This window comes from Paroedura picta, chromosome 3 (genome assembly GCF_049243985.1).
Source record: "Paroedura picta isolate Pp20150507F chromosome 3, Ppicta_v3.0, whole genome shotgun sequence".
Lineage (NCBI taxonomy): Eukaryota > Metazoa > Chordata > Lepidosauria > Squamata > Gekkonidae > Paroedura > Paroedura picta.
The window spans coordinates 117,974,309-117,986,765 of NC_135371.1; the positions used below are offsets into that span (position 1 = coordinate 117,974,309).

The 12,457-nt window shown below is 42.2% G+C and overlaps 1 protein-coding gene across 10 annotated transcripts in view; it reads left to right on the plus strand.

Annotated features, from left to right (window-relative positions):
• The window catches only part of ADGRL1 (adhesion G protein-coupled receptor L1), a 159,081-nt gene that overhangs the window by 102,423 nt on the left and 44,201 nt on the right, over positions 1-12,457 (plus strand). The window lies entirely within an intron of this gene.

Sequence of the window (12,457 nt, forward strand, 5' to 3'; positions counted from 1 at the left end):
AACTGATACATTACACTCTTGCAAATGCATCACATTATTCTGTGATGTAGCTCAATGCCCTAACTAGTCTATGTTAGCTTATCTGTTTGGGCCATGGGGCGGTGGTGGTCCAAGCTAAGGTCACCAGCTATCTCTTATTAGGAGATCCTCTCTTTTGAAAACATACTCCTTGTTTCAAAAGACCAACAGAATCTACCCACCCCACTTACTACATTTGCCACAGCCTCTGACCTCCTCCTCAGTACTATTTGGTGATCCTAATTCAGGCCAAAGTGCCAGGTTTCAGATGTCCCTCCTCCCTGGGTCAGCAGATCATACATCCTCCTCCTTTCCCACTCTGTATTGCTTGGGGTATACTGGGAGATTTGCTCCTTGTCTTTTGGTCTCTTGTACACACTCCATTGGGACTAGGGTCCATGGGGGGTGGGAGTCAGTATCACAGGGTCTGTCCCCTTCCCCTCCCTGCTAATGCCCCTTTGGTTTCTCCTCACAGATGAAGCAGAGAAGAGCAGAGCAGGGCAGGCTGAGCCTCTTAACCTCTTAACCTTTGTTCCTGTACCTTTTCCTTCCAGCCGCTGAATGGCTCCGAAACAAATCAATCAACGCTCATCTCAGGGTGTGACCAGCTCTGACTCCTCACAGTTAACAGCACTGGGGGTCCACAAAACGAGCAATGGGTGATAAAAGTTGCTCCGGGCACAACCTGGGAAACAAAAGACAAGGTGGGGAATAGATGACATGAGACATGCTGGGAGCAGGTGTCAGGGCTGATTGGCAGGGAGTGCAACTGAGCATGGTTGAGTCATTGACACTGAGAGTGCCCCACATGGTGTGCATACCAATACATGCATTTGCATATATCCTTGCGCATTTTGGAATACCTGCCCAATAAGTGTTTATGGACAATCACATCCCTCAGCTTCTTCTCACATTTCCATATAAACAGACAGGCATGTTACACAAACAGGCATTAGACCAGAGAGGCATATGTGCACATAGGTGCTTTGCAAACATACTGACTTCCAGATTTACGCATTAATTCATATGTCACATGTGAGCATATACTTGCAGAACATATGTATGTATTCCAGGGTACTGAGTTGCTTGTCCCCAGATACACATGTTCCCATATGCAGTCATGTATGTGAATGCTTTGACATAGATAATGGCATGTGCATTTTACAAGCAAACTTACACATGTTCCCCTAGACAGTCCCAGGTAGAAACACTCTTGCATAGATAACCCATCCGCATTCAGTTGTATCTTAATGTCCTGGGGCCCTCCTCAGAAGCTGAACATCATGGGACTTCTTTGCGTGAAACTGGGCACCTCCTCCCCAGGGCTTTTATCCTGGCTATGTTGTCAATTCACAGTTTGGCTCCTGCCACGAGCATAGCCCACCCCACCCCTGTGTTTGTTTCTGCTTTCTGCCAGCTGCCTTTCCCTGCCTCTTTGTGCAGGGACTGGCTCAAGCCAGTGCTGTTGACTTGATGGGATCAGGGCTGGGGCAGGTGATGGGAGGGGGAAGGACAGGAAGTGGGAGACCCAGGGGAGGGAGATGGACAATGCAGGGATGGCAGAGGTGGGAGGGACCTGTGTTGTCAGACTCGTTTGTTTCCTTCCTTTGCAGCTGCCTCCACTAACCAGTCACCAAATCTTCCTTCCTCAGGGGCCAATCTCACATGTGGAAAAAAACCCCACCCAATTCATTCAATGTGTCTGATTTTTAGTTCTGAATTTTTTAAAGTGAATTGTTATTACTGTGTCGATATTTTTCAAAACACAACTTCCCTCTCCCCTTCCTTCTGCTGACTCCTTTCCTCAGCTTTCTCCCCCTCTTCTTTCAACTCCCAATTTTCTGCTGTTTGCTCTCTTTGCTTTTTTTTTTCTTCTTCTTGGTCCAGGGCCGCTTTGTTTCCCCTCTGTGGAGGGATTGTAAAATTACTCACTTTGGCTCTTTAAGGAACTTGCTGGCTGCCACCACTTACTCTACAAAAATAGTTACTTGCACAATAATTTAGTGTTTCTAAGGTGCTCTCCCAAGATATGGAGAGTTTTTTCCCTGGCATTACCAGACAAACATGAAAGCCAGGCAAATATGTGGGAGTTTAAGACTAGTCCTCTGTTCAGCCTGGATTTTGATGCCTAAGTGACAACTCCCAATATCCAGATAGGAATTTGGACCTGAATGAAAGTCACTGCCTAACCCAGGTAGTTTTAAGCCAAAATACATTTTCCTTACAGATCTGTATGGATTTAGGGAAGGTTCACCTTACGGGAACACAGGGACAAAAAAAAGTTAAGGGTGAAGGCGGACATAATATATATATATATATGTATATATATATTTAAGCCATGGTGTGTTCTTCCTCCCTGGTATGAGCTCAGCTCCCTCTGATTTTGTCATGTGTATGATAGACTTTGAGACAAATGTTGAAGCAGCCTTAGCTCCCTAGCCCCTTGCTTCATTTGAGCTGCCTACTTTTTAAATGTGTCACATATATGTTTAAAGTTACATTATTTGCTTTATGTACCTATGTGTGTAAAATTAATGGCCACATAGATATCTAGGTGACATCATGGGCATTGTTCAGTCAGTTCCATCCATGGTGGGCTTTTGCTGGTAACTTTTAGAATCAGAATTTGACAGGGAAGGAGGGAAATATGTTTGCATTCAGTTCAATGAGGACATTTCTGACCTGACCCCACTACTCTACCATTAAGGCCATGGCAGCCTAATATAATGCAGGCCTCCCTCCTCTTGCCCCCCCCCCCCACTAATTCTTGTTAGGTATATAATACCTTCCTTACAGACAACTTTGCAAGTCAGACTGAAGATGGCCGGGAGGTGGGGCTTTCTTAGTTTTAGCTTTTCATGATATTTGAATTGTTTTAATCCATTGCTGTAAACCGCCCCAAGTCTGCTTGCAGAGAAGGGCAGTACATAAGCCGAATAATAATAAATAAAAATATTATATCTGTCTTCACCCAGAGGGAACCCTTTTTTAACAAGTTTGTCATGGCTCTTCCCAAATATCCCTGTGAATGTCCAGCAAGGATGCTGAGAATTCCCTTGGTACAGAGACTCCCTGTCAGCTCAGAGGACTGCAGCTCCCAGTGGGGTTTGGTTGGAAGCCATGACAACTAAATGGGCTTGAAGCTGATTTAAACTGACTTAATGCCCCAGGCACTGGACAGAGCTAAGACAGCACGGGCCAGCCAATGTCTGTGTCACGAAGGACAATTCAGTGAGAGTGATCACAGAGTAAAAAGGAAATAAGTATTGAATGTGTTGTTGAAATATAAAAGGCAAACCTTGTAGATTGGCAACACAAAGAAGAGGTGGTTCCAGTGCCATGCTTCTGGCACTGGTTTGACTGCAGCTAGAAATTTGCATTCAGTTTTGAGCAACATTTTAAAGGAGAATGAGGAAACAGTGGAGAGAACTCAAGAGACCACAGAAGATATTGAAGAATGGGAAGGACAAAGGAGCCACATAAAGAATCCTTGGGAAGAGAATGCTGAATGGAATATTGTTAACATCCGTGAAATATTTACATTTAAGATGGCCTATGGAAGACCGCAAATAACAATTCCACTATCATTGAGGGTAGGGCTAAAGGAAGTGGATTTAAGGTACAGGAGACTCGATGAATGCTAAACATTAGAAACTTGTTTTCTCTTCAGCCCTCTGGTGTTGTGAAAACAGGATGCCCTTGATGTGCCAGCCAAAGTGGTTGTGGCCCTGTTTTCCTTGACTGTGCTTTTAGGTGTGTCTTCACTTTCCCATTCCCCTGCTCTCACTTTCATTCCTTCATCTCTTCTTCCCGTGTTCTGATTGTCCTTCGGGAGTCAGAGTGGGAGATGGCATTATGATGCCACTGAGAGGCAGCTCTGATAGACCAGCCTCACTGTCTCCATAGCCCCAGTGTTGCTCACATAACCAGCTGACAAAGTTTGAGGCCATTAACACCTTTAAGACCAGCAAAGTCTTATTCAAGGGATAAGCTTCCGTGTGCATGCACACTATGTCAGATTACAATATAATACCAAATGCAAGATTTTATTGCCAACCCTGCAATATACAGCAGGATTGCCTCAGTTTCTCTCCTCTTCAGAGAAGAGACCTCACCTGGTCTACAAGAACTGGTCTCATCATCTTCATGTAGCCTTACGTACTTCATGTACGTGAGCTAACTTCTGCAAATTAATCATGCCTTTTATCAGATATAAGCATATAACAAATTTTGCAGCAATTTTGGGGGCTTGGATGAACACTGGTATAGCATGTGTACAGAAGTAGCTGATTTCATCCACTACCTTAACATTCATATTGGGCAACCCAAGACAACTGACACACATTCCTTTACAGGTTCATTTGAGGAAGTTGAGGAATCTGAAATATATTTCTCAGAGGGTGCAAGTGCCAATATAATAGCCAAAATATAATTAACAATTGTGGTTCAATTTAAAAAAAACACCCTGATGTTTTTCACCTGCTTTTTTGACTCCTTTGCTATGAGTGGCAGAAGTAGACTAATTTTAAATTAATCTGAATAAGAAACTCTGTGATCATCTTTAACCCTGCTTGTTACATTATCTCCATATTATCAGTTTATTCTCAGTAAAATAGTACATAAAGCACAACAGCTTGTTGGATTTATTATCTCTGTGAAGCATACTCTTAAAATGTTAATTTTCATATATGACCCTTAAAACAAGCCAAAGCTGTTTCCTCCTTTACATACATGGGGAGCTAGGGGCCACATAGATCCATAAATTATGATTAAATGGCTACGCTCTATCAAATCGTGGGCCAAAACCAAGACTATTTAGTTGCTGTTGTTTTATTTCCCTTGTTCTGCCTGAATTGTATTAACAGCATTAAGTCAAAAACAAGAACAAAAGCAGTGTAATACCTTTTATTAAGTCTAACCAATTTGGTTGCTTGATGCTGGTATGGTTAGTCTTAGTAAAAGGTATTACACAAATTTGTTCTTGTTTTTGAATTTTGCATGAAAAAATATGGCTGTACAACTTTTTCTGCTTTAACTCCATTAAAACCAACCTGTTTACTAATTATCCAGGGAACCATTAATCCAAGTGAGGAAATATGTTCCCTCAGTATCTTGCTGGACTTTGAACAGAATTCTAACATGAAAGAGCAACTATTGTTCAAAAAGTAAAGGAACTTTTCAAATAAAACATTTAGTTGAAAATTATCTGAGCTTTAAATAACAGGTGTGCTGTTTCTGAACTGCTGAGTATTAGTTTATAATATTTCTGCAACTCTGAGGGCAGCAAATAACTTGTATCTCAACAAATGAAAAATGAGATTAACCGTCTCATAGTCTGACGAAGAGTGCTTGCACTCGAAAGCTCACACCCTGAATAAATCTGAGTTGGTCTTAAAGGTGCTACTGGACTCTGATTTTATTGTGCTTCTCTAAGCAGTTTACTAAAGCACAAGAACCATAGAAGCAGAGTTTGAGGATTCTGTGAAGCTCATCTGGTCCATTCTCTATATACCCTTTTCTAGTTATAGGGTTCCATGATGGTTTCTCTGAAGTTTCACATTTTAAAAGCCAACCTTTTGAAAGTCTTCTGTCTATAAAATATTGAGACATAGTTAAGTCCATTAATATATACAAAGAATTATGTGAAATGCTGTTTTGTCACTTAGGTGTTCATTCACTCCCCCATCTTACTTATGCCAATGTTGATTATTTAATCACAGTTTGCTTTTAGATGAAATGGAGACAAGGTCAGCCTGCAAAAATCTTGTCTTCGTTGCTCTCTCTTTAAGAATTCACTTATTCTATTATGGGTTTTTTTTCTTACAATGACCGTTTATGCACTGGGAACTTCACTGCCCCAGCTCCCAAGCAGGAGCACAAATCCAGGCTGGATGAGGTGTACCAGGCCAAATGCTCCCCCATGTGAGTTCAGGAAGAGGTGGGGCAACCTGCCACAACTAAAACTCCAGTCTGCAGACTGGCATGAAACCTCCAGTGCATAAACGGTCAATAAGAGCATAAGAAAATACCTGCTGAATCGGTAGAAAAGTAGCTTCTTAAATCCAGTAGCATCTTAAATCCAAAAAATTTGTGGCAGGGTATGAGCTTTCATTAACTGCTCACTTCTTCAGTTAGAGCTAGAACGTGAGTCCATCTGTCCTCATATCAGGGAGAGTGGAGTGATTTCAGATGCTGAATGACAACAGCAGGTGTGATTGGATTAGGTGTGTTATGCAGAGGAGGGGTAGGTATGGTGGAATCAGCATTGATAATGAGACAGGAAACCTAGTTTTTGGTTCAGTCCAAGAGGATGCTTCATTATCAGTTGCTTATATTGTTCCATTGATCTGCTTATGCAAACATTTGTGTCAATTTGATTGAAGCACTATTTAGAAGTTTTCCAGAAAATCAGGAGGCAAATCAACCCCTCCCCCCCCCCAAAAAAGTGACAATTCAGCTGGGTAAGTTTTATGCCACCACTATAAAAATCCAGTGCTCTAAAGCAGTGGTCCCCTGGTCCGGGGACCAGGACCGGGACCGGTCCGTAGATCAGTTGGTACCGGGCCGCAGCTCTGTCGAAGAAGTTAGGTGCTTCAGCCCATCAACATCGACCCAACTTTGCAGAAGTCCAGGTCACAAAGCTCCCCTTCTCCATTCCTGCTCTGACTAGGACTCCCTCATCTCACGTCCAGGAGCGCCTTATTCCCAGGGCAGCCCACACAACTCCACGGCAACAAGGTTCCTGCCCGCTGCCTTCAGCGACCACGGTGAATAGAAACAGAGGCCAGCTTGCTCCCCTGTCCTTCTCATCCGTTTGCCCAATCAGAGGAGCCGTAGCGGCTGCCAGCTAAGCCCGCCCCTCCGCCGGCTTCCAATGACGGGTCCTCTAATATAGTTTTAAGTTTTATTTTAGGATTTGTTTTAATTGTATTACATTTAATGACCATACTGTTTGGGTCTCTTATGATTCTGTTTATATATAACTTGGTCTACATGACTGTAATAATCAGTTGCACTTCAGCAGTCTCACTTTGAAATTCCTGTGTAAGGGGACTGCCACTGTTTTGTCATCAACTGAATGTCCTGGAAGAGAAGTTTTTGAATACTGTGATTTCTAATGGCAGACCTAAGTCCAGTTACTCTGCTGTAGGCGCTTCCAATGTAGAAGGTGGAAGGGCACTGCTGACATATGATGGCATGAATCATATTAGAGGATGAGCAGGAGGATGAACCTGAGGTGGTATAGCTGATTTTGCTGGGTCCAGTAATGGCATTGATAGGATCCCCTAAACCCACACAGACAATACATCTCTGTAGAGACCTGGAGGCCTTCTCCCACCATCTACGTTTAAAGGAATACTTTCACCACAGAACAGAGCACACTTGGACAGATAGCCTCCTCACAGCTTCAACAGTCAGCTGTCAGACAGCTGCCTCCTTACTCTTCCACCAATGAACAGTATAAGGGTGACCAGTTTGCTCCCATTTGACATTATAGAAATATGTACTCCATGTGGACTCCCCCTGAAGGCTGCAATGCCACACTGGACCCATGTACAGAATGCTTCTGCTGCAGGACCCAAGCTGAAGTAATCAACAAAAAACACCGCTCAAGATCCAGCTGCAGCCACACAGAAAAGAATGCCATAAGCAGCCTAATAAATAATCCTGATATTATAACAAAACAAGCTGACGGAGGAGACATAGTCATAATGGGCCAAACAAATTATACACAAGAAGTTGAGCAACAATTCTCAAACACCGGTTTCTACAAGCCACTATCCTCAGACCCCACACAGGAATACCAGTGACAACTCAATAAAACCGTGAAGAAATTATCAGGGTGCATACAACAATAAATTTATGTGGATATACCCCAAGAACCCTCAACTGGTCACATTCTACCTCCTGCCAAAGATACATAAACCTGTCAGCCCTGGCGATGTATTTCTTGTTCCCAAAGCATCTCCTCATCAAAGCAAAGAGCCCATCCTCGCTTTTATTCCGTGCTTTGGATCAGAAGGTGTTTTGGAAAAACCCGGGGACTTTTGTGTATGCAGAGAGCTACCATTCAGAAATGGCTGCCTCCATGATAGGAAGAAGCTTGAAACATCTTGAGACTGGACACAGCCTCTATGGCAGCCATTTTGTGACTGGTTGTACACATACTGTGGTAGTCAGGTTACTATAGACAATACTACGTGTTGACAGAATTTTCAGTGCGCCCATAGATTCAATGTAGTTGGGATTGGAAACCCTTTCATTAATCTAACCTCAAGGTGTGACCGGATGTAGCATGTAAGAAGAAAAGGGGCACACCAAGTCCAACAAAGAAAATAGAGGAAAATAATTGGTGTTTGAAGGGAAATAATAATCTTTAATATATGTGTTACAGAAGGGAAATCCCCCTGAAGAAGATGCAAAACTTGTTGGGGTTTCACATGTATTAAAGATTCTTTTCCTACAAGTACCACTTTTTTTTCTGTTTTCTTCTTCAGATTTAGTATGGCCGGATGACATGAGGCGAGAAAGGAGGACAATTTCTTAATCAGAGGTAGCTGGAAGACAGTACAGATTGTCACAACCTGAACCTGTTTCTCAGAGACTGTCAAAAAGTACTGTGAGACTCTCTACCTAATCAGACAGGCATAACTTCATATGAAACAGGAAAATCAGTACCCTCCAAAATACTGACTTACCAAATAGCATTATCATTGCTTTGCCTAAATTCAGTTTCACCTTATTCACTCCTGTCCATTTGACTGCTGCTTCCAACCACTGATTTACTATAGAAACAGCTGTATTATGGAGACTTACTTAAGGAAATACAGAGTCAACTGTATATTGATGATATTGATGCCATGCTCCAAATCTTCAGTTGTTTCCAGTCAAGAGCCACAGACAAGTATTAAACAGCACAAGTGAGAGCATGGATCTCTGCAGAACCCCACAGTTCAGACTCGGACACTGGCCCTGCGATAACCAGTTTGGGGATTAAAAAATACTGAATACCAGATTTAAAAATACTGAAACCAGTGGAGTAGTATGCCAGTCTGCTTGTTTTCTGACAGATGGAGCAAGATGCTATGATCAATGTTATCAAAAGTGGCAGGAAGATCTAATCACCTTAGCAGGGAAGAAACTTTCCTGTCTAACCGTAAGCAGAGGTCATCCACTAGTGTGGCCAGGGCTCGAGGGAAGTGGGTCAAGTGCAGACGTGTCATTCATATATGCCTCGAGTTGCTTTGCCACTATTTGCTCAGTCACCTTGCCCCAGAATAAAATGACACCGGCCTAATTTGCCAAATGCTCTTATTTTTTCACTTAAAAATAGGCCCACCCCTATTTTCTTTACAGGAAGTTGCCTTTCTCCTTCCCTTACTAAGGCTAGTAGCATCTGAGAATGGGATAATTTGCTTTAGAAAAAAAATGATTAGGCTGAAATTATTTAAAATCGCCCTGCTGAGTGTTCAACTCCGACACACATCCTCCTTCCCCTGGAACTGTTTTTCAATGAAATTGAAGATGGTGGGAGATCTCAGAACCTTATTCTGTGAGATTTTTCTCATCTTGTTTGGCTTGATCCTAAAGCTATCCATGTCTCTCATTGCAGTTTGTGTTTTTAGAAGGCAGTACAGTTGAACCCAAACTGCTTTTTGCAGTGACTGAATGGAATGTTCCTGTCTCCTCCCTCCCCTCTTCAGCCCACTGAGCCCCACAAAATTTACTTCCTGGGGGATAGGTGAAATGTAAGGGGAACAAGATAACTGGAGATTGCCAACTTAGTCTGGATCTAATATGCTGACTGCAATACTATGAACATGTCCTCATTCAATAAAATTGTGCTTACTTCTGAGTAGAGCTTCTTAGCCTCCCCTGCAGTCAGCATTAGAACTGCCTCTCACTGATGGTCTATGGGGGTGGACATAACATTACCTTTTTTGTTCAAAACTTTGCCTAAATGCCAATATACTTAAGCAAATGTTGTCCACTGGGCCTAGGTGACACAGAACTAGAAAAAGCAGACTATCAAACAGTTGCTGATATAGCCAGTGATAAGACTACAGCCAATGGCACTTCAGAAAGACAGACTTTTCAGTGCAATCCTTCTGGGTGGCAATATCTGAATGTGATTATGCTGATTGGTATATAGCTTTTTTAGTTATAGATCTGACAAATCACTCTCTTTTTACTCTCCCCCTTCTCTCTGACTCTTTCAACTTTTAATCTTAAACAGGTGGCAGAATAATAGACAAATATGAATATTCAGAAAGTTGTTGTTTCTCATTTTGTATTATTATATATTAATGAAATACATATTTTCAGATTGGGTTTTTGTTAGTTAATATCTGATCGCACAATCCTAGTTAATAGCAATTGGAAGATCTGCCCTCCATGAATGTGTCTCTTCTACCAATGCCATTTTTATATCTGATATATTTATAAACCTGTTCTATGGGTATGTCCTCACTGGATGAAACCCATGTTAGCACTCTAATGTCAGCTGTACAACAGTGCTATACGATCTAGACTTCAGCCTGCTTGTATGTTGGCTACATGCCACAGTATCATGAGTGCCATAGACTGGCATGAATGCTATGCCGCCATCTTTGTAGTATTGGAAGTAGTTTCAGTGTAACTTGCACCCTACACTATTTTCAGAACGATTTCCCTCAGCACCCTTCCTGTTCTCGTATAACTACTGCCATAAGGGGTGAAGATATGTTATTTTTAACATCTCCATTTTACATCTTTGCCTGATTTTAACCTCAACGCTATTACCGTGTCCTGCAGTTTAATCATAAGCATGCTGCTTCAAGCCTTGCTTTGAGAGAAGACTGTAAAGAAACGAAGATTAGAGGAGCTGAACTCTCATAGTGCTCCTTTCTGAAGCACTCATTTGTCTATACATCAGTCTCTCTACCACTTTTCTCCACTTCTGACAGATATCCCTAGCTCCATCAAGCTCATCCAAGCGGATATATAACCTAATCAATCTGATTTCTAAAGATCAGGATCATACCCTGATTCCCTAAAGATGGTCCCTAAAGACCATCTTTTGGATGCTCCCCCCCCCACCTGACCTGGATAGGTAAGCCCGATCTTGTCAGATCTCAGAAACTAAGCAGGGTCAATGCTGGCTAGTATTTGGATGGGAGACCTCCAAGGAAAATGAAGGGTCGTGACATGGATGCAGGCAATGGCAAACCACCTCTGAACATCTCTTGCCTGGCTGCCAGACAGTCCTCAGATTGCCTGACTATGCTACACATGTGGCATATGATAAATAAATATCTCCCCCCCCTCCCAATTCCAATTCCTCTGGACATTTCACCAACATATTACATTGGAAATGCATTTATTAGTGGAGAACTTCTAGTATTTCCTGAGACAAGTGGCCTTCTGAACCTGATCCCAAGGTTGGAGACAAACGCTCGCCCTTGCTTGATCAGCAAACAAGGCCTCCTAACATGGAGCTGAATGGGTGTATACAGTTTCCCATGCTCTTCAATGTAACAGTATACTTCTTCAAAAAGTCTGAGGCCGGATAGATGCCCACGGTGATTGAAAATATGTTTTCAGAATATAACTTTACAGGAGACTTTATATGATATGACAAATAACATTTGAATCAAAATCAGAGTCCAGTTAGACCAATGGCCTTTATGGATTGATAAAAGCAAAGATACTATTTGAGAAGCCGAGTATTTGCGCAATTTTAACTGAGTTAGCAGCTCCCTAGACAAAATAACAGCAAGACAGGCTGCACTGCTTTCTGTTTCAGGGAGGCTTCCCCCCCTCACCCCCCCCCACACACTCATAAGTATGTACAGATTATAGCATTTCAAAGACATGGAGGCAGTATTGCAGTTAACATTGTCCATGATATAGACTTCAGCTGTGGTGTTTTGCAATGGACTCCAATCAAACTAGTCATGCAGGTTTCTATGGCCCTTTTAAAATATAACTTGGAAAACAAAGCAAGTGTCCAAAAATTGATGTGTGCCTTTTTTAAAACATAATTTTCCAGGGCTACTCTTTAAAAGCACCCCACTCAATGTCTACTGATCTGTAACTGCAAGACTCTAAAGATTTTTGTTTAATGAAAAGATGAGTGCCTGTCTGCAGTTATGCTCATCTAGATATTTAGGTAATTTCCCCACAGCAGTGAAATAGACCAGACTGGAAGCTGCTTCCTAGTCAGTTTCACTGTAGGAGTCTGGGGAAACATGAATTTAGGAACAGGAAAGTATAGTGAATAGGATTCTTCTCCCCCCACATCTTCCTCTTCCATTATGTCTGTACAGCTGTTGAGCTCCTGAGGCTGGATCAGGGCCAGTGCTATAGTCCTCTGGCTTCATAGAAATAGTTATATTCAGGCACAGAGGACAATGTTTTATTACCAATATATACTGTGATTTTGAAGTTGATCTTATGA